The 23,558-nt window shown below is 36.5% G+C and overlaps 1 protein-coding gene across 3 annotated transcripts in view; it reads right to left on the bottom strand.

The window, feature by feature from the left end:
• BRINP3 (BMP/retinoic acid inducible neural specific 3) overlaps positions 1-23,558 on the bottom strand; it is a 327,366-nt gene that overhangs the window by 226,080 nt on the left and 77,728 nt on the right. The window contains exon 3 of one of the 3 annotated variants that reach the window (XM_066253513.1): positions 17,281-17,437. The exons of 1 other annotated variant lie outside the window; for it this stretch is intronic. The gene's annotated coding sequence lies outside the window, so the exon portion shown is untranslated. Of the gene's footprint in view, positions 1-7,517; positions 7,575-17,280; positions 17,438-23,558 lie in introns of those variants that run through there. One more of the 3 variants, XM_066253515.1, reaches the window with a different exon arrangement.

Consider the following 23,558-nt stretch of genomic DNA (forward strand, 5'->3'; position numbering starts at 1 on the left):
TTCTGTTTGCTCACTTCCCTTATCAATTCAATCAGCAACCCTAACGCATCGAGTTTATTGATTTTCCCAGGACAGTTTATTTTTAAGAATTAAGTTGGAAAAACTTAAGGGGTGATGATTGTTTTGGAACCACAGCATTTGCCAAGCATAAAGGACACAGTATAGGGACAGGAAGAATCAGGTTTGAAAAACAGTTCTCCCCTCTACCAGCTATGTGACCTCGTCCTAAATAACAGCTAGCTCTCTGCACTCGGTGTGGAGGAACAAACAATCAAGGTACTAATAATGTATGGCTAGAAGGGCTGTTTGGAAAGCTTGTGCATGGTTGGGTGTGAAGATAATTTGGAGCACCATGACAGAATAGGTTGTCTAAGGAATTCCCGCACTCCACAGCAGCCAGAGCTGGATTGGACACAGTGTTCCGGTCCTACTGTGGGGAGGAGAGGTTTCTTGGGAGTTGTCCTGGGGGATGAAATCAGGCCTTGGTGATGAAGGGAAAGGCTGGAGTGGCTGCAAATACAAGCAGAAGCAAACTGGACAGGTGCCCAAGGCACTAGGCTAAGACACTGGGAAGGAAGACCCGAGCCATGGGTGCTGAGCAGCAGAGGACCAGCGGAAGGGTGGGCACTGTGGAAGGTCGGGGATGCAAAAGCACTGATTTCCCACAGACACAGAGCATGGCTGTGCAATTTTCAAGTTTGAAACACTAACGTCAGGAGCCTGAGCCTGAGACTGTTACCTGCAGCCTGCGGGGCTCTTAATTAGGAGCCCACTCTGAACGTTAAAAAGAGTAACAACTAACTCTCCCTGACCAGTGCTATTGATCTCCAAAAGGAATTTTATGAGATCATGATGATAGGACACTGCTGAGATAATTAGATGATCTGCTTCTATGAAAATATATGCTCTATATATGTAACTAAGGGTGTTAGAGACCATGTACTGTCATTGACACAATTTTCTGAACAAATGCTAATCATTTCCACCAAGTGCTGATTTCCATGCCTACTAATACTGGGACATACTTCTGATTATATTCTAGCTCCTTATTCTCTGTTATTCTGTACATTTCTAAGCCAGCTTCAGAAAAACACTTGGGAGGTTTGCTTTGGGGCCACTTAGGTAACAATGCAATCATGACCTCACTCTCCTTGGGTCCTTTCCATCATCCCACGTTACCTGTGATGTCTGGGACCTGCTCTGCCCCTTTGCTGTGGTGAACACACAGTACAGTGTACAGATGATATGTTATAGGGGGGAAAATGGAGGGTTGTACCCAGTTATAAACTTGCCGTCTGTAATGACAAAAGAACCTTATCACAAGTCTTTGTGCTGCTGCTTTAGTTTGGATTTCTGAGTGCTGGGTTGCCTTGATGTTACTACATCACAACCTCTGTTCTTTATCAGTTTATTTTTGAGTCTGGTTTTATGTTGTTACCAGAATTAGCTATGACCTATGAAAGCTTGACTGTGCATGAGTTGAGATGGTGTCTGTGATCAAGGTTGAAACTCCGGGTGATGTTCTTTCTTTTAAATTCTAAAATAGAGCCGTTTGACCAGATCCAGTTCTGACTCTTCCCCCAAATTCCTCTACAATTTTATAAATATTTTCTCTGTACAAGAATTGTGGTGGGATCATAAAATAAAGGTTTTAAAAATAAAAACTTGAATCCTTAATATATGTAATTTTTTTCCATCATTGAATTCCCTTTACATCTTTGGTACACCTGATTCTGTCTGATGACCAACACACACACACACACACACACCAAACAAAAAACACAAAACTTGGTCTTTTCCAGTAAAGTTGAGTTATTTTTAGTTATTTCACAGTCATATCAGGTTATAACTCCAAGTATTTTCGGTAATATTTCTATTTTGGACTTTCAGCTCTGCTGAATTTCTTGCTAAGCATCTAGTGGCTTCTGGAAATACCAGCCACATTTGTGGGGAGGGAAAACAGAAGACATGTTATTGATTTTCTTTGATGTTAAATTAACAGCGTTTTAGATGTCATCAGTTCCCTCAGCTCCTTGGGGACTTTTCTGTTTTCACTGCCGTGTTCTAGGAGGTGGCCTTGCTTCCTCCAAACCTGGATGCATAGTTTCCTCTAGAGTATTGGCCACCTGGGTCCCTGTCCCAGCTGCAGACATGGCCACAGGTCCACCAGCTTCCTCTCTGCTGACTTTCTGGCTTGGTCTGTGAGAACCCTGGAGTGAACTGTTCTCCTGCATTCTTCCCTGACTCAGAGCTGTTGGGGGATCCTTACTAACAAGGGCAGCCCCTTGTCAATTAGTCAAATAAGGCAGCCATTAGAATGAGGTGCCTCTAATGCAGGGAGGGCTTATATAGGCAAATAGATGACTTGGGCCTGGCATTGTGACTTTGACAAAACGTGACAGAAGGGAGGCTGTGTTGGGTCTAGCCAAGGTTTCTGCAAGTTTCCCGTGCTAACAGGTTCTCTTTCAGATCCTGATAACTACTGCACAGACCAGCCTGGGCTAGTCTGCTGGAGGGTTAGGCATCGCCTGGCCCATCAGTCCCTGCCAAGGGCATCCTAGACGAGCCACACTGTGGGAGACCAGTCAATATGGTGGGAGCTATCCACCCACATTGCAGCTTCTTGCATAGGCAAATGGGAGCCAGCACAGGACCAGAAGAAATGCTCTGCCAACCCATAGCAGTGTGAGCGGTGATAAACCAGCTATGGCCTTAAGTCACTGAGTCTTGGTGTGGTTACTTATGTGGGCATGTCTGACTGATGAAGACCCTTACTACTCTCGGCCCTGTTGCCCTAAAGTGGCTGTGGCACAAGGACACCAGCAAGAATGCGAACTTTCAGGGGTACCATGAGAAGGGGTGAGCACCAGTGGCTTCCCGCAGGAATAGCCAGACCTAGCCATGGCTTTTAGTGTTGTCTCTATCCTTCCCAAACTATCTGCAAGTTATAGAGGTTCAAAAGTTCAGAAGTAGTTGTAAAATTCATTGCCAACACTGATAATACTGAACTAGGGAGCCTTGAAGGCCAAGCAAAAAGACAGAACCAACAGCCTTGATTCCTAATAGGTTAAAATCTGAGCTTCCGACCCTAGCCAGTTGACTCAGTGGTAAAGCATCGGCCTGGCGTGCAGGAGTCCTGGGTTCGATTCCCGGCCAGGGCACACAGAAGAAGCACCCATCTGCTTCTCCACCCTTTCCCCTCTCCTTCCTCTCTGTCTCTCTCTTCCCCTCCCGCAGTGAGGCTTCATTGGAGCAAAGTTGGCCCGGGCACTGAGGATGGCTCTGTGGCCTCTGCCTCAAGCGCTAGAATGGCTCTGATTGCAGCAGAGCGATGCCCCAGATGGGCGGAGCATCGCCCCCTGGTGGGCATGCCGGGTGGATCCCGGTCGGGCACATGCGAGAGTCTATCTGACTGCCTCCCCATTTCCAGCTTCGGAAAAATACAAAAAAAAAAAAAAAAAAAAAGAATTAAAAATCTGAGCTTCCATTTACATAATTTTTTTTTTGAAAAGACCTGATTCTTTTCGGGTAGTCTCTGCTTTTCCCCATATTTGTGCTGGAATATTTCACTTGTAAAAGTCCTCTATCATCAGCTGTTATTCTGAGTCAAGAACCTTTCTTAGTCTTACTTCAATCAATCTTTTTTTTTTTTTGTATATTTCTGAAGTGAGAAGCAGGGAGGCAGAGAGACAGACTCCTATATGTGCCCTACTGGGATCCACCTGACAAGCCCACCTGGGGTGAGGCTCTGCCCATCCTGGATATTGCTCCTTTGCAACCAGAGCCATTCTAGCGCCTGAGGCAGAGGCCATACATCCTCAGCACCCGGGCCAATGGAGCTTTGGCTATGGGAGGGGAAAAGAGAGACAGAGAGGAAGGTGAGGCAGAAGGGTGGAGAAGCAGATGGACGCTTCCCTTGTGTGACCTGGCAGGGAATCAACCACGGGACTACCACACACAGGGCCAATGCTCTACCACTGAGCCAACTGGCCAGGGCTTACTTCAATCCTATTATGGACAAAGAAAATAACTTCATTTTCCTTAATTTTTCTCATGCTTGTACAACACACACACACACACACACACACACACACACATTGGGTGGCATTGCTTTAGATCAACCATACATTTTAAATGATAATTACATGCTTATTGGCCTTTCTTCTGCACACACTGGAATCCATATTCCATGGGAATCCACACCAGAGGTCAAGTAAACAACGACCAGTGAAACAACCAACAACAACAAAACAACAATATATATTATATTATATATATATTATATATATAAAATATAAAATATATATATATTGGGTGGGCAAAATAGGTTTACAGTTGTTCAATGGAAAAAGACATGCCAGTTATGATTATCACAATAGCTTTATTAACTCAGAAGCATGTCAAAATGCAACTATAATTCTATTTTGCCCACCCATATATATATATCTATAACATATGTGTATATACATATATATGTATACACACATTTATGATTTAAGGTATTGGTTCATGTCATTACAGAGAATGAGAGTCCCATGGTCTGCCATCTGCAGGCTGGAGACCCAGGAATGCCAGATGGTGTGGATTCCAGTCTGAGTCTGACGGCCCCAAGGCCAGGAGGGCTCATGGCGGGAGGCCGATTTGCCAGCTTGTGTAGTCAGGTAGAGAGGATTCCACCCTCCCCTTCATTCGTATTCTCCTTAGGACTTCAGTTGATAAGATAATGCCAACTCACATTGGGGTGGGCCATCTGCTCTCCTCAGGTCAGCAGTGCCATGGCACACTTCTCCCAGAAAGACAATCACAGACATACCCAGAAGTAACGTTTAACAAACTATCTGGGCCACCTTGGCCACACCAAGTAGACACGTAAAATTAACCAAAATCACATTCAGTCCTTCGCATCTATGATGATCTTAATCTGTTCCTGGTCATGGACATATATTTGAGAAATGGTCTACACTTATCATCTCCAGTTCCTCACTTATAATTCATTCTTCAGTATACTTCCTTATTTTTTCCTGTTTCTATGTCATATGCACCCTGTTTTCCCCTTCTTACTTCTTTGCTTTGAACCTGAATGTGCAATGCCAAGTCATCAATCATGTTGTGTTTAAAAATCTGCTTATAGATCATTTGAATATCCTTCTCTGGACCATCAGACACTATGAGCCATGACTCACTTCCTCGAATTGCTTTCCTTTCTGGACTCTTCGTGGCCCCGAATTTTTTTTCCCACCTTAGTGGCTCTTAATTCTCATTCTCCTCCGCTGGTTTTTCTATGACTCCTTTTCCTGAAGTGTTGATGCTTCCCAGACCCTGTCTTTCCTCCTGAGCACATACTAAGCGAATGTTCAGTACATTTTTATAGCCTGTCATGGTTTTGCTAACACTCTGCCTCAATATAATCCCTCCAAAGATTATTGATGCTGTTACCTCATTTTAAAAGAAAAAAAGTAAACTATAACTGTAGAACTTACTAAAATCTATAAAAGCCTACAAAAGACCCCTAAATAACATGTCCTATTTTGTTTCCAAGTCATTGCAATGTATATCCACATATAATGTAATGTGGTGATATTCTAATAGTTTCTAATTTTATATGCTAGTCATGTTTGTTTTCCATTATAAAATTTTAACAATCAATATTCATAAAATTTTCAATGAAAATAAAAATTAATACATGGAAATTCTTGCATCCTCCTTTATATGCCAGTGTAGACCTAGATTCTGTGAACAGATCCTATGTTTGTAAATGATAGGCTGAAGAGATCATCAGTATCTATGTCTCTTCTTTAATAATATTTTTTAATTATAAACCTTGGAAATTCAAACAGAAATTATAGAATAAATTTTTCTCTGAAAATGAGTTCTGTATTAAGGAGGATAGCAGGAATATTGTGAATTTTAACAAACATGGAGTTGTATTAGATCTTTTTTTCATTTTCAGGAAAAAATCCCAATATGTCTTCAATCTGAATTAATTTTTAACATTCATACAATTTTACTTTCAGCTAAAATAAATGCATTATAAATTTGGCCCCATTTTCTTGTATAACATGGGAGACTACTGTATAGCATATATGTAAATCATTATTTTTAGAGCTTTTAAAATATTCTTTCCAAATTTTGTACAGTCTCCAGTCGTTAATGCAGACTAAAAAATAATGGCCAGAATAGAATTAAGATATTATACATATTCAAATGAGTATATGAATGAATGAGGGAGTTTTTTTGGGGGGAGGCAGGGTTATCACTGTGAATACAAACAAGGTTTTCTGTCTGAATTAAAGTTTGAAGACATTACCTGATATATCTCTATAGTAAAATAATGAATAAAGGCATTATTTTATTAAATGATAACTTTAAGATTCACAGGTTTTTTTGCAAATCCTTTTGAAACAATCTGATTATGCTTCTGTGGGCATTATGCTAGAGCAATGTTTATTAGACCACATGAATTATTCCCTTGAGAAATTATTTAAGGTACTTGAGATCCAATTGAATAATATTCTGGGGAGATGCTATTAGATGGGGTGACAGATAGAAAAAGGATTACTTGCTAGTTAGCGAGATAATTCCAAAGGAAACTATTTTAGGCTCAGTGTGCTAAGGACTGAAGCTATTCAGTGGCTTGATGATTTGAAATGTTGATTGCCAGCCAAGTAATAGATTAAGCTCTTTAGGAACACCAATGAGTCAGTAGTGAAGCAATAGGCATAATACTTAGCACTTTAATCTTCAAAACATTTTGTAAACATTATCTAATTAATCCTTATATCAACCCCATGAGACAGATGATTCTCATTCTATTTTGACTGACGTTAGAACAAAGAATATTATGTGCAAATGCGAACTCACAGAGTACATTGGTTTTGTACCAATGATCTCCGAATCTTAAGACTTTTGAACTAATTGAAAATTCAAATTTCTAAACACGATTTAAGCTGATTTAGAGATTAAGTATATAGATATATATATATCCTAAAAGGTGGTACTCTATAATTAGCATTATATACATAGTTTAAATGCAAATCTAATTGTTTCTTTTTGTTGTAAAAGTCATTTCACTACATTATTCTTTGTAATTACAGCCAAGATTCTGAAATATATTTTTTAATATTCTGCATTGTCCTGTATTTTTGTTCAATTATATTTATGTTTGCTCATATTTAAACATTCTTCATACTCATCCTTTTTTGATTTTAAAATTACAAAAATAATATAATCTCAATGACATGACATAAATTATAAATGAAGTTTTTCTTCACCAATGCCACCCACCCCATAGCCCTGTGCAGTAATACAGGCCACATGCTACACGCACCTCCACACATTACTCTCTTCACATACAGATGCAAACATTTGGATGGATTCCATTTATTTTCTCATACATTTCTATATATACAAATAGCAACATATTTGACACTTTGCCACTTGCTTTTTTTCACTTAGTAATTAATGTATAGAAAGTCACACCTTGCCACTCCTTTACTCAAAACCCGCCAAGGACTTACATTTAAGGTCCCTTCCACGTGTCACAAGGCACACCTGGGTCTGCCGCTGAGGTCTCACGCCCTCCTCAGTAGCATGATCGGCTTCCATCACCCCAGTCTCCATGGAAATCACCAAGCCTGCTGACACCACACGGCTGTCAAGTTTTGTATTTGCAGATCTCTGTGTAGGAAGGTATGAAGATAACTCCCTAACCTTTTTTTTTTTTATTTCACAACCTAAATTATGATGATGAATTTCCCCTATAGAAAAACAAATACCCATACCTCTCTCTTGGCAAAAGCAAAATTCATATGAATTTTTGTTGAAGGAGCGTTGTTTAAACTCAGCAAACATGCAGGGGGCAGGTGAGGAAACATTAAGTTAGCTGACCTCATAGTTAATAAACGGGGCGGAGCCTAAGGTTCACTTCTCTCTGCTCAGTGGGTTGTCATGCGTGGCCAGAGCCCGGCACAGAAATGAGCCAGGGTCATTACCTCATGGCCTTCCTACTTGGAAAGGCTCTTTCTGACTGACTATAGAAAAAGACTGTAAAAAGAATCAAAGAATGGATGGATACTATACTGTATTTGGCAGGTGCAGCTATAAGGCGATAACAGGGTTGGGAAAGAAAGGAGTAAGGGAGATGAGACAAAGAAAAGTGACGCCTCGTGTGTTAGCTACTGATGTAAAACAAGCCTAGAAAAGAAAAAGTAGACGGCTCCAACCATTTCCGTGGACACTAAGGACTTCTCCCAAAGAGCTTCAAAGAGAAACTTTTTTTTTTTAGCATACATTAAATATGAGAGCAATAAGATTGATTCCACAATCACTTAATCACACCATCACCTTATCCAGCTTGTTCAGCAGCCATTTGGGACACCAGACCCCTGTGTCCCACAGTGTGACGTGGTATCGAAGTGTTCGTGGCAAATGAGCCGTAAAGTCCAGGCACACAACTTGTTGGTCCAGGTATGAATGGGTAGCAATTTTTACTCCAAGTGATGGATTCTGTTATGAAGAGTGTAGAAAGAACACAGTGGGAGAGTCACTTATGTTCACTGTCTTTTACAATAGATTCTTCATTTCCAGCTATCATGTTCTCAAAGTTTCATATTCCTTCTTATCAATGAATTATCTTTATAAGGAGACCATTCATTTCTTTAACACAGTTGTTCCCTTAAATTTGTGAGCGGTATCTTATACTAGTTTTAATCTCTTCTGTAGTGATGTGAATGTGGATTTCTCAGCCCAGTCCTCTTTCCTTTGCATTTCTCTCTTTCTGTTTTTAAGAAACAGTCTGTTTTACTATTCTTTCCAAAAAGAATCAGCTTCTAGATTAATTGCTTTTGATTTTCAGTTTGTTTTCTCCATTTTTTAAAAAATTAAATTAATGGAATGACATTGATCAATAAAAGTACATAGGTTTCAGGTGAACATCTCTATAAGCATTTCCAATGTCGATTGTGTTGTGTGCCCATCATCAAAAGAGGGACAAATACACAGTGATGAAAATGTTAGTTTTATTAACAATTTTAGCTTGTTTTTATATGGAAATAATACATGATAACACTTATAGATAGTTTTATTTAAAGACTGTGACCTGGATAGAATAACATCTTAACATTCTTTTTATAATAAGCTTAAATTTTTATGAGTTGCCAGTCTAAAATAATGTTATAATACCTGGAAAATGACTACAGATGATTATATTTACTTCCAGACACTGGAGAAATTTCAGTGAACGATTTGTGTTCATTTTGAAAGTTAGGACATAACTAATTTAATAAGTATATATTAAAATGCCTAATCAATCTTAGTGTTTAAAAGAAAATTAATAGGTAGATATTTTCCAAAATTTTAATTCACTGATTTATCAGTATTTCTAATAGTTGTCAAAACTGTCTTTGCTATAATAATCTCCTAATAATATTGAATCAGATATGACAGTATAACAGATAATTTATACTATTCATGTTCTATTTATTTTTAAATATTCAATATATTTTTAAAGTGAATTTCCAAATTGCAGTTCTGTGTAGGATTTTGTTTATTCAAAGGCTCTTCTCTACAGGATGTTTATATCAGCTGAGGTTTGTGACTCAATATGAACTTCCTCTGTAATTTTAATTGAATTTTATAACTTTATTTTATATATCCTCATACATATGACATCTGTTGTGGTAAATCAAGAGGTTCCATTTTTAATAGTGTCTCTAGTCAACTGGCTCGAATCTGCACTTTCCTTTAGCCATGGACCAGAATGACATTATCTTTGACTCGTCAATCAGCCCAAATCGTAAACTCTTAGCATTCTCTAATCCTAATCTCTTTATTTCTTTCTCTCCATCACTCTCTTCTACGGGCTTTTGGATCTTCATTTTCTTCCCATGGCACTTCCACAGTCTCCAAATCTATTACTTTTTCTTAGTCATTCCTATGCCAAAATTTTCTTCCATGGCTATAATGCTGAATGTTGTGAGAGAAATAAATTAAAATTATGCCTCATATTACATAGATTATTAAATCATTATGTTATATACCTTAAATTAATACAATGTTATATGACAATTGTATATCAATAAAATTGGGGGAAAAATTCATTAAAGGCGTCTCAAACAAAAGATGCCAATAAACTTTGTAATTCTTTGGGTTTATATTTTTAAAAAATTAAAAATCTAAAATCTACCTGCTTCCCTTAATAATTTATTGAAATTATCTTAAATTTAGAGTAACCAAGATAATTGCAACAATAATAGTTTTTTAATTTTAATTGTATTATTTTCTTTTCAGTTTTGGTCATATTCAATGTATATCTCTTATTTTGAAAAAACAGTAACTTTTTTTTAGGAAATAAGGTCCCCTTAATGGTGTTATATTTACACATATTCTTTATTGATGTCTATATTTTATCTCTTATTTACACTGATATCCCTCCTACAATGCTTTAAATAAAGTGTGACCGCATTCATCTTTTTTCTCGAGATGAAGAATAATATTAATTTTCCAAACATTTGTTTCATCCTCTTTTGATATGGAGAGGGTGTCAGATTACTTTAAAGCCAAAAATTTGAATTATTTGGCTCCATCACTCGGATGCACATATATAACATTTGAAGATGAAAGTAGGAGGGGGGGTTATGTTTATTAAACTATGGTTTACATTGTTTCCTCCATTCTTTACCTTCTCTTTCTTTTTTTTTCATTACTTCTTTTTTTTTCTTATACTTGTAAGGAAGCAATGATTTAGAAACATAATGGCTATCTATGGCATCGTCCTAGGATTATGCTTGAGCTATATTGAGTGGTGAGAGGCAGTTGTGGTGGAGACAGGCTGGCAGAAGCATCTTTTAAATCTGAAACACAGGTGTGAGTTTGAATTATAAATGCAGTGTCATCCTGAGATGCAGAGCTCTGCTTTTGGACCATTCTGTTTTTCTGCCAGTCACTTCAGAAGGTCCATCCTAGAACCCATTTGTTTAGACATGACAATAGTTTGTAAACACTTACTTTCTACATTTTCTCTTTCCAACTTGAAAGTGACTTAATTTACTTGCTTAAATTTGGTCTATTCACTGTGAAATGTTGTTGTTAAAGTTCTGTATTAATTAAGTTTAATTTTTGTCTTGTTAGTAGATGATGCAAAAATTCTACATATTTCAAACCATCAGTATAATAGAATTGAAAATAGGTTAAAGGTTGGCTCCATCAGTCTCTGACATTTTAGAAAAAATACATGACTATTTGAGTTACATGCACACTTATTTTATAATTATTTTAGAGGTTCTATAATTTTTAAAATTGTGTAAGCCATTTCAAGTGGATTTTAAATTACTTGGCAGAATAAATATAAGTATATATGAAAAATCACTAAAAACATATGAACATTTATATTTTTCTTCTAGCAGAGAGAACTAAAGATATCTTTAAATATATATATGTCTAATTTTTAACTTTTCCTTATGAATTTTTAATCTGAATATTTTTTCTTTCAGAATCTTATCTCTAGAGTCCTTTTTCTCTTAAATTATATAGTTGAGGTAATTCTATACACTTGTGGGAAAGCCTCAAACACCACGATCTCAGCATGTTCCTGACCGGATTGTACAATGTGAGAATGAAGACATATTTTGATTTCTGATCATCTTAGCTTTGTTCATAGATACCAAACCATATCCCAATTTCCCTAATACTCCTCCATAATCTTTACCATGAGTTATGAGTAAATCGAAAATAAGGTCACAGTAATGAAATGACAAGAGACAGAAAAAGAAGACAGTGAAGAGAGATAAATGAGGAGGTAGACTTTAAAATGTCCTGTGGAAACATTCATTAATTCAGAACTTTTACAACATTGCATAGTCAATAGTCAAATTTGAGGAAGCAGAATTTCAAGCAATTATCTTTTTTTTTTTTATTTCAGTGAGAGGAGGGGAGGCAGAGAAATAGACTGTCGCCTGCACCTCAACCGGGAACAACCTGGCAAGCCCATTAGGCGACAATGCTTTATTTGGGGTGTTGCTCAGTTGCTCAGCAACTGAGCTCTTATTAGCATCTGAAGTGGAAGCAATGGAGCCATCCTCAGTGCCCAGGGCCAATTTGCTTCAATCGAGCTATTGCTGCAGTAGAGAAAGAGAGAGAGAGAGAGAGAGAGAGAGAGAGAGAGAGAGAGAGAGAGAGAGAGAAGCGAGAGGAGAGGGGGTGGGTGGGAAAGCAGATGGTCACTTCTGTGTGCCCTGACAGGGAATCATACCCAGGACATCCACATGCTGGCCCCACATTCTACCACAGAGCCAAACAGCCAGGGCCTGAAGCAATTATCTTAAGGCAATGAAATATATGCTTAACAGCAGGTTTGAAACAGCAGATTAAAACAACTGATGAACTTGAAAATAGGTTAAGTGAAAAATATCTAATCCAAAGAAGAGAGAAAAATAGCTTGAAGAAAAATGACAACAGGTTCACGGACTAAAGGAGGCAATCAAGCATTCCAACCTCAGTTTAGTGAGGGGCCCAGACAAAGAAGAGATATTGAAAATGGAAGAAACATTATTTGAGAAAAATAATGGTTTAAAACTTTGGAAATTTGATGTCAAACATCAATCTGCTGATCCAAGAACCTCAAAAAACACATAGAGATTCACACCAAGAGACACAACAATCAAACAGCTGAAAGCCAAAACAGAAACCAGCAAAAGACTTTAACTCCTAATGTATAGAGAATAACAGTGATTAAAAACAGCTGGATTCTCTGAGTAAAATAAGAACAGAAAGCAGTGGAATAACACATTTCAAATGTTAAAGGGAAAAAACAACAACTTCTCAGTCAAGAACTCTAACCCATTGCAGCAGAACACCCTTTCTCATCAAATATATTCTTGTATGTGCATAAAGCACAGTCTGCATCTAAGGCAAATGCTGAGTCATAAAACTATTATTATTGCATTCAAAATTATTAAAATTATGCAAAGTGTAATCTTCAACTTCAATGGATTTAGATGAGATATCAGTAGTGGAAAGAAATCTAGGACAGCTCCAAGTATTATTTAAATATCTCAGGACTGAATAATCCAGAAATGCAAGGTTGTTTTGATATTCAAAAATAAGTTAATATAATACACCACATTAAAACAATAAAAGAAAAAAAACATAAGAGAGCCTCAATAGATGTATAAAAAAGCATTTGATAAAATACAACACCATTCATGATTTTTTAAATATATCAACAGTCTAGGATATATCGACAACCAATACAGCGAACATCCTACTTATAAATAATTTCATACTTAATGTCAAGAGTCTGAATGCTTTCCCCTTAGACTGGGAAAAAAGAAAGGATGTTAACTCCTGCCACTTCTAACCAAAACTTTATTGAAGATTCTGGACAATGCGGTAAGACACAGAACCGAGATTCAAGGCATACAGATAGGAGAGAATGAAGTACAATCAGTTTTATTCCGTGATGACATGATGTTATACGGAGAGATTCCAAAGGAAAGATTCATGTACACCCTCCAATAACCAATAAGCTAATTTAGAGATCATGGAATATTGATCATTAATACAAACATCACTTATAAATTCTATAAACTATCTACAGTTTCCAAAAGTAGACCTAAGCAAACTTTTTTTTTTTTTGTACACTGAAAACTATAAAATTGTTACTGAAACAAAATAGGACACTACTTCTCTATATAAAGGAATGGACTAGTTATACATGCAACAACATGAACAAGCTGCAAATAGAGACCAGACACATATACTACACACTGCATGGTTCCATTTATATGAAACTTCATGAGAGGACAAAAGTATAAAAACACAGCTCATTTCTGACCTGAGGTTGGGGATAATGAGAATTCCTTTAAGAGTGAAGGATATTATGTAAAACTGGACAGTGGCCCTGGCCAGGTGGTTCAGTGGATAAAGGGTGACTCGGCACACCAGAGGTCATGGGTTCAACCCCCAGTCAGGGCACATGTGAGAAGCAGTCAATGACTGCACAACTAAATGAGGCAACTAAGTGAAACAACAAATCAATGCTTCTCTCTCTTTCTCAACAGTAAAATTAAAATAAATAAAATAGGGTTGTGGTGATGGCTACACAACTGTATAAATGTATTAAAGCTCACTAAAATGAATAATTAAAATGACAAAAATCTGTGAAATGTAAATTTTGCCACAATAAAGTTATTTTAAAAAGAAAAAAATTAGTTATGGCACTACAAATAAAAATGGTCTCTGAAACAAACAAATGCCTGACAGAAAAGAGAACAATAGTGAAGATTTCCCAAACGTGGCATTTATTAGAAATGGTGAAACAAGCAAAATAAAGCCCATAAGTTTTACTTAGGATCTAGTCTGAAAATAATAGGTCCATAGATTTGAGCAAATATAGTTATGGGATTATTTAAAAATTAAAATTCTCAGAGTGTGAGGACATTAGTTGTTTGACAAGCCTTTTATTGTAAATTTATTCCAGTGTCTGAAGCACACTGTGAGGTCAATAAATAAATTTTGATTGAATAAATAAATAAAAATAATGTTCTACTTCTATTTAAAATCTCTAGTGGATTTAATTTGGATTTTTATCTAAATAATTACTATACATTTGTTCAAAATATGAGGCAACTTTGAACACAACAGTAATATCAACATCAATCACAAATTAAAGTACAAATATATTTTGTTTGCTGTTATGTTTTCATTACATCTGAAGTGGATTAATAAATAGAATCCAATTAATTGCTTCACTTGCTTCCATGAAATGATGCCATTCTTAGAAAACCACTTGGGTCATGAATAAGAACTACTTAATTTAAGCATTATGCATTATATGATATTTATTGCCAATTAAATATGAAAGAGATGCTACATTACTTTAAATTTAACACTTTATAACTATGGGTATCCTGTTCAATTCCTTAATTGAAGTTTTATTAAAAAAATCTTTTGTCTGGGTTTTGATTTAAAAAAAAAGAACTCTTAAATTGGACAGCATGCACATTATTTGCATCTAGAAAATAATTTCATACTTAAGTTAATTTAAATAAACACATAACACTCAAATCATATTTGCCCTTTGTATCCAAAGAGCTTTGAAATGTTGCCCTGAACACTTTCATTGAAAATAAATATATGAAAAGATATCTGTCCTCACCATGTTGATTTGAGATGCATTTTTGCTATGTATGTCCTCGTTTAGAGTAAACACGTTTAACATTCTTTCTTTTTACATAGTTCAGCAAGACAGGCTTTGATCCAACTGCCTTTTGGCTAAGCCTGTAGTCTAGTCTCTGGAACTCAAAGAGATCAAAACTACTGACTCTAGGAGAAAGACTTTGAAACTTGGTGCCTCCCATGGAAAGACTACAGTTCACTCTCTGTTAAGTTTTGCAGGTTATTAAAATATGTAGAAGGTAACATAATGATAAGAAAAAATTCTGTCTTCCTTCATGACAATGAAATGAGCTTTCAATGAAGAAATGCTTCTTTAAAATTTAGTTTATTTCTTTGCACTCTCCTGAATTCAGGCACAAAAACAGGACTGATAAAGTGTTACGTTAACAGTTAGTTTCAATGATAAATTTCAGTTAAAATGAAATAGCACTTTTCATATCACTATTTATAGTAGTGACATCAGCATTTTCTGGGATACACGAAATCTGAGCTGCGATCTTGATCACTAACACTCATCTCTTCACCACTCCTATTCAGTGAGAATCTCTAATAAATTCATTTCACAGGCACGCCCCCAATACAATGATTATATAATTGTATAGTTAAAACTAAAAATAAAATGAATTTGACAAAGCAAACACTTTAAATATATATTGCCGACTCCTACTCCAACAATGAATTTGAACCCTTTTAAATTTAAATGCATGCTTGGTATGCAGTAGACTCAGGCTTTAATATTGGGAAACTAACTGCTTAGAGGCTCTACTTATTCAATACACAAGAAGGTGTGGTGCTATATCAGGTATTTTGGATGTTTCTTTATAATTGCACTTGTTAAACAAATATAAATATCATATACTCTTCCTAAAAATACTTTACCTCTTGAAATTGACTTTCTCTTCTCCACTTTGGCTTATTTCTATCTACCAGGAAAGGGCAGCTTAGCTTTATAGCACCTGTCAGCGGTGCGGGTGATAGGTTTCTCTCAGTATATTTGGATAGTAGCTGGTGGAACAGTTGGTAGGTGATATCCCTGCATTGTAGAGCCAGCCATCCTTCTGCCCAGAAACTTACTAAATCCTTTATACATCGCACTTCATCATTCCCATCCACAGGCCTCGTCGCTCAAGTGTTTTGCACAGAAATGGCATAGTGCAGCTTCCAGCAGGCTTTATCCCAAAGAGAGCTAATAGCATCCATTCAGTAGAAGATGGCTAAGTCACAAAATCTATAGGTGCTCCTTGTGTTTAATTGAATGGCTCATGTGTTTTCAATATGTTTGTGTTCATAATATAAACGCAAACATCTATAATGCGTGTGTGTGTGCGTGTGTGTGTGTGTGTGTGTGTGTCTGTGAAAGTTGTAGTGGGGATCTAAAAATTTTTGAGAGTCACATATTGCGAGGTCCTGGTCAAGCACAACAAATTTATTTGCATCTTTCACAAATCATATATATATATATATATATACACACACACACACACACACACATATATATATATATATATATGATTCTTAAATTTTATTTACATGTATAATATTAGTAAATAAAAACATTTCAGGCCCTGGCCAGTTGGCTCAGCGGTAGAGCATCGACCTGGCGTGCGGGGGACCCGGGTTCGATTCCCAGCCAGGGCACATAGGAGAAGCGCCCATTTGCTTCTCCACCCCCCCTCCTTCCTCTCTGTCTCTCTCTTCCCCTCCCGCAGCCAAGGCTCCATTGGAGCAAAGATGGCCCGGGCGCTGGGGATGGCTCCTTGGCCGCTGCCCCAGGCGCTAGAGTGGCTCTGGTCGCGGCAGAGCGACACCCCGGAGGGGCAGAGCATCGCCCCCTGGTGGGCAGAGCTTCGCCCCTGGTGGGCGTGCCGGGTGGATCCCAGTGGGGCGCATGCGGGAGTCTGTCTGACTGTCCCCGTTTCCAGCTTCAGAAAAATACAAAAAAAAAAAAAAAAAAAAAAAAAAAACATTTCAAAGTTACCTTCTTAGAGACAATTGCAATTACCTGATACAAACTATCAACTCAGATTTAATTTCATAAATGTCACAAAATATTCTAATGACTTAAAGTAGAATAAACAGTTTATAGAATTCATGAACAGGCCTGACCTATGGTGGCACAGTGGATAAAGCATTGACCTGGAAATGCTGAGGTCGCCGGTTTGAAACCCTGGGCTTGCCTGGTCAAGGCACATATGGGAGTTGATGCTTCCAGCTCCTCCCCCTTCTCTCTCTCTGTTTCTCTCTCTCCTTCTCTCTCTTCTCTCTAAAAATGAATAAATAAAATTTTAAAAAAATAAAATGTGTTAAAAAATTTTAAAAAAAAAGAATTCATGAACAAATAAAATGGAAAAAAAAAGAAAATGGAAGTAAAGTCCAAAATCCTTCTCTTAAAATATCTATCCCTACATAAGTTTCCTCCCTAATTCCCTGATGGCATTTTGTTTGAGTTTCTAATTATGCTGGTCTCCAATGCAATTCCTAGACTTCTAAATCTCCCTCACCTTACACCTGTCATGCTTCCTGTGTACTCTTTCTGGAAGACATCGTCTTCACATCTTAAGGAAGTCTTTGCTTCTGGTCTTAATGTCTCAGATTAAATGGCAAATCCTCAAAACATTGTGCCTTGATCACATCACTGAGAATATGGGACCCAGCCATCCTTTTCTATTAGATGTATTTGTTTTTGTTTCTTCTTAAAAATTATCACTTCCTGGATTGTTCTAACCACTTATTTGCATCCTTATTCATCTTCTTTCTATCCCAACCAGAATAACAGAGTTGTCCGAGCAGCAAGTGACCTTGTCTGTTCTGGTCATGACTATACCAGTAGCGCCAAATTAGGACTCAGTAAATATTTACTAGGGAAATGCAATTATTGAGTCCTTCCTCTTCTTTCTTTGTTGACAGTAACTCCCATGAGAATAGAGAACATAAATTATCATTGCTGGTCTCTATGTCTCAAGCAGCTAGTAAAGTGTTTGGAACAAGTTTTATTTTCATCAAATAAATAAAGTCTTATAAATAGCAAGTAATCTTATAGATCAATAAAAATAATCTACTAGAAAAATTGAATAATAATATATGAAAGAATGCTCACAATCAGCAGGAAAAAGAGATCTTCCAATTCAACAAGTTTTGAAAATATTTGATCAGCATGTCAAAACTGGTCGTGATAGGTATAGCATTAAACAATATTACCAAATATCTACAGAAAATAAACATGTTAAGAACATGCTGAGTGATTTTTTTATTCCTCTTTATTTCTATTATCCCTCCTTCATATATAAATTAAAATTCTATTATAATAAAAAAAGAACTTTACCTTCAATATCTTCTGTTTTATCAATAAAAACATTTATATACATTTATATACATCAAATGGCCTTGCAGATATCTATTTTATTTAATGCAAGTGCCCAAGACCATTATCTGATACTCGGCAAAAGAAAGAGCTGATAAAAAGCATGTCAGTTATGAATTTTTTATTTTCTCCTCTAATATCTTGACTCTCCTCCTCTATACTTCATCAAATTTAAATGTTGGGAGGATTTTGAAATTGTTATTTTATACATAAGAAAAATTACATCCAAAGATTCTTTTTCCTACCTTTAACATGAGAAAGTAATAAATGAACTTAATAGTATTAGTAGCTATTTTTCCCAAACTATCCATGTCATATGTAGTATTGAATCAATTCAGATATCTAGAGTCAAGCCCATTTTCTATAATTTTGTAATTTTGTGGGCTCAATATTTGAATTGTTTCTTTAAATGTATTTTGTCTATTACTCTAAACCCCAGGTGACATTCCTGACAGAATGGAAAACGTTCTAATTCCTATTTAAATGTACCCTGTTAGATGGTCACGGAGTGACCTTCTGAGTATTCTAGGCTAAAAACTAACTGCCTTTCCTGGGATTTAAAGGCACTTGTGAAGCTATTTCAGTGGTAAGTCCCTGTTGTTAATTAAACTTAGAATTCTTTTATTACCAGTTTTTATTTGGACTCCTCCTACAAGTTTATAGATGATTTGTCCAATCTGTTTATACTCCCTGTATCTGGAAAGAAAACTGTCGAATAAAGCAGTCCAAGATTTTATTCAGGCAGACACTGAGTTTGTGATAATGTAGTCTTCTGTGAATGAAAAGATTTTGGGCAAAAAAATGTTTACTGTAAGAATAGTTCCAATCCTCTTAACTGCTACAAAATAACAAAGGCATATTTTCATTTGACTTAGCCCATTCTAATAGAAGATTATAGACTTCCTTTACTATAACCTCAGCCCACCTCCCTGCATGTACCAGAAAGGCTCAAATATTCAACTCAAGAACTAGGATTAAATTACAAACACAAAATAAGCTTCTCAGAGAAAGAACAATATTTACTTATGGTAAAATCTATTTAACAAACATGTTAAATACTGGCTGCATCTTTTTCCCTAGAAGAAACCTTAAAAAAAAATTAGAATTTGATTATCTTAATTTTAAAAAAGCTATGTGTATTTATTCCAAGATTAGAATTTTTTTCTTTAATGCACATATAATCTAAGAACTTTGTTCTATGGCCTTGGAGAAACACCGAGAAGTAGATGTTATGGATTTAAGTGCCTTACTTGTACAGGTAGCTTGGTCCACAGATATGAGTGCTGAATTAGGGTTGAATTTGGGACTTTCTATCTAGTTCATTTCCACACCCAAGAATCTGGACTTTCACTTTAGAATAGCTCTAGTACAACAAAGCTATCTCAGTTATGTTTTTGTATCTTTAACAACATAAAAAGAAATACAAAATCCACTCTCTTAAAATTATTTACAAAATATACCACTCACAAAAAATAGGGGATATTTCAAAATGAATATGAAGCAATAAAAATCCCCTAATTTTTGTGAGCAAAATATATTTCCTTGTAAGTAATAGTTCTACAATGCCACTGTAACAAATTTCCAGAATCTGGTGACTTAAAATCATCACACACATGTATAATCTTACAGTTCTGGGGTCAGAAATCCTAACTGCCTTTCACTGGGCTAAGATCAAAGTGCTGGTAGAGCTGCACTCTTGGAGTTCATTTAAAAAATTATTTGTTGCCCTGGCCGGTTGGCTCAGTGGTAGAGCGTTGGCCCAGCGTGCGGAGGACCCAGGTTCGATTCCCAGCCAGGGCACACAGGAGAAGCGCCCATTTGCTTCTCTACCCCTCCGCCGCGCCTTCCTCTCTGTCTCTCTCTTTCCCTCCCGCAGCCGAGGCTCCATTGGAGCAAAGATGGTCCGGGCGCTGGGGATGGCTCTGTGGCCTCTGCCCCAGGCGCTAGAGTGGCTCTGGTCGCAACATGGCGACGCCCAGGATGGGCAGAGCATCGCCCCCTGGTGGGCAGAGCGTCGCCCCGTGGTGGGCTTGCCAGGTGGATCCCGGTCGGGCGCATGCGGGAGTCTGTCTGACTGTCTCTCCCTGTTTCCAACTTCAGAAAAATGCAAAAAAAAAAAAAAAAAAATTTAATTATTTATTGATTTTAGAGACAGTAAAAGGGAGAGAGGGAAGAATGGAGGGAGAGAAAGAGAGAGAGAGGAAGAGAGAGAAACATCAATCTGTGTCTGTTTGTTCCCTGACTGGGGATCAAACCTGCAACCTCTACATATCAGGATGATGCTCTAACCAACTGAGCTGTCTGGTCAGCAGGGCTAGAGTCCATTTTCTTTTCTTTTTTCTTTCTTTCTTTTTTTTTTTTTTTTTTTTTTTTTTTTTTTTTTTTTTTTGCCCTTTTCATCTGCAGACATTTTTTAGTTCCTGGCCACCTTCTGTTTTGAAATAACAGCATAGGCTGCTGAGTGGCATCTGCAAAGGCTGGTGGGATCGACCTCACATTGCAGGGCATCACTCTGACCTCACTCTTCCAATCACCTTCCACATCTAAGGACCCTGGTCCTTAAATGAGCCTACATGGGTAATCCACGGTAATCTCCCTCTTGGCAAGGGAACCAATTAGCAATTTAATCTATCTTCTACCTTAATTGCTCTTGCTGGTCATGTATCAATGTCACAGGTTCCAGAGGTCAGAGTGTGGGCACGTTTGGGACGTCATTAGTTTGCCTACCACAATGTATTGTAATCTAATGAATAAACCAAAGGTCAGATTTGTAAGAAATGCGTGCTGTCCAAAAAAATTATTTTACAAATGTTTCAATTATTTTAAAAACTGAGAATACAGTTAAATTCATATTTTTATAGTACTCCTTAAGGTGTCAGATTCATTTCTGAGAACATATGATTTACCAGCATATACACGATGTAGTGGCTACTCTGTTACCTATAAAATAGTGCAATGAGAGACCTCAAGGTGGAATTGAACTTACAAATATATTGAATTTAATCTCCATGGTGCTAAAACACAGAAGAAAACTAAAATGTTCATTTTGCAGGATATAGAACTAACTTTGGGCAGTCTGAAAAGATTGTAAGAATTGAGAAAACAGCTATAATTAATTTCACATATTTGCATGCACGTTTTCATTTTTGGTGATTATCTGGCAGAGTTGGATGTTGTATTCCTGCCCACTTCTCTCTGCACAGTATTTCCCACAAGTTAGCAATCAATCTATTCTTTCAAATTAATGTTACTTCTAACAAGAGACCAAATCAAACAATGGCCAGGTTCCAGGAATCTTATTTTCTGTTTCCATACATCCTATTAAAATTTATTTACAGCTACCATCCGCTGAGGGTTGTAAATATGCTTATAAGTAAAGAAAATAATGGATGTTGGGGGGAAAATGCAAACATTTATGGGGAAATGTTATGTGAATACATGTCTGCTGTGATCTTCAAGGTGAAATATTAATGAACAAGTTTTTCTAATAACGTCACTTATTGAAAAAGTAATTTAAATAAAACTCTTTCAAGTGTTTTTTAGTTGTTTCAGGGTTACATTAGTGATGTCTGAGTTCCGGGTGTGCTAATTTCATACTGTCGCTTGTACAGTTGGGAAGATTAAAGGCAAGTTTTGTTCTTTTGATTGTACTTCACGTCTATCAGAAGAATCATCTGATGACTTGCTTCAGAAAGACTCCGTTGCCTAAATACCCTGCCTTATGAATATGTACACAGCTTTCCTATTTAAATCAGCTCATTAGCTTTATTTTCTTAATGACAGAATACATGCACTAGAACAGCTAGTATATCTTAAGTTATGAAAAATAAACAAGCCGTGGAAGTAGGTTTAAATTTTAAAATGCATTTCCTTAAAAAACAATTTTGTTTGCAGTTTATAGCTGACTATCATAGGAAATAGAATAATTTCCCCAAAACATCATTCAACTAAATGAGCAAGTATAAATTCAAAAAGTTTAGAAATAAGAATTTTTATTGTAATTATATTATATTTATAATATTACATAAGAATAACAACAAAATGAGAAATGGCAAATGTTTTCTGTTAAAAAGCACAGGTCAATTAACTCAAGAGTCTACAAATTTGTACTGAAGAAATATCAAGTTTTCTACACAAAAATATATGTGCATTAATGTCTGCTGAACCATCATTTCACTGGTAAACACCAAACATCTCAAGTCTTTAAGTGGCTCGTATTATAGCTTTTTCTTCCTTTGCCTGCATTATTTTCCTTTATAGCATTTTTGCCATTGATATATCTATTCAGCCTTAGCTTGTCTTACTAGAATGCCAGCTGCATGCTTACATATTTATTTATTGTATCAGTAAGGCGTAAAAGACTACTTGGCACACAGTCACCTCTCTAATCTAGGAAGATGGTTGACCGTGAACCTTCCAACCAAAGTGAAGTTAGTGATGGACTCAACCATCCTTGGTGAACAGGGTTCCGTTACAGGGTGTTCATACCATGCATATTTAACAGAGCATTCTTACTGAAATAATAATTATGATCTCAAAGTTGTGAGACAACAGACTTTTAGAAATTATTAAAATTGATCTTTCAATATCATGGGAATAGAACTAGTAAACAGAAAAATGGAAACCTTGTATTATGAAGAAACAAAGTTTATACTCACACATAATACTGACTAATGTATAAATATTTGCTAATCTCCTTTTTTATCTATCTAAACAAGTTTGATTTTAGTGTAGGGCTTTGCATTCTCAACTACACTTTTTTACTCTAAAATTTCTTGCTACTGAAGCTTAAAGTCCTTCTTCCAAATTTAATTTTAATCAAAGCCATATTGAAAATAGTTGGTGGTTTATTTACATTCCACTGTTATAAGTCATATTGTATATGTTCTGATGCACAAATAAATGTTATCAAGAAAACAAACAAAAATACTGTAAGATGTTCTATCCATCTCATAATATATAATCATCACCAAAATTTTTCTTTCCCCTACAAGGAAATTAGATACTCATATGGTCAAAATTT

This window comes from Saccopteryx bilineata, chromosome 1 (assembly GCF_036850765.1).
Source record: "Saccopteryx bilineata isolate mSacBil1 chromosome 1, mSacBil1_pri_phased_curated, whole genome shotgun sequence".
NCBI classification, from domain to species: Eukaryota; Metazoa; Chordata; class Mammalia; order Chiroptera; family Emballonuridae; genus Saccopteryx; species Saccopteryx bilineata.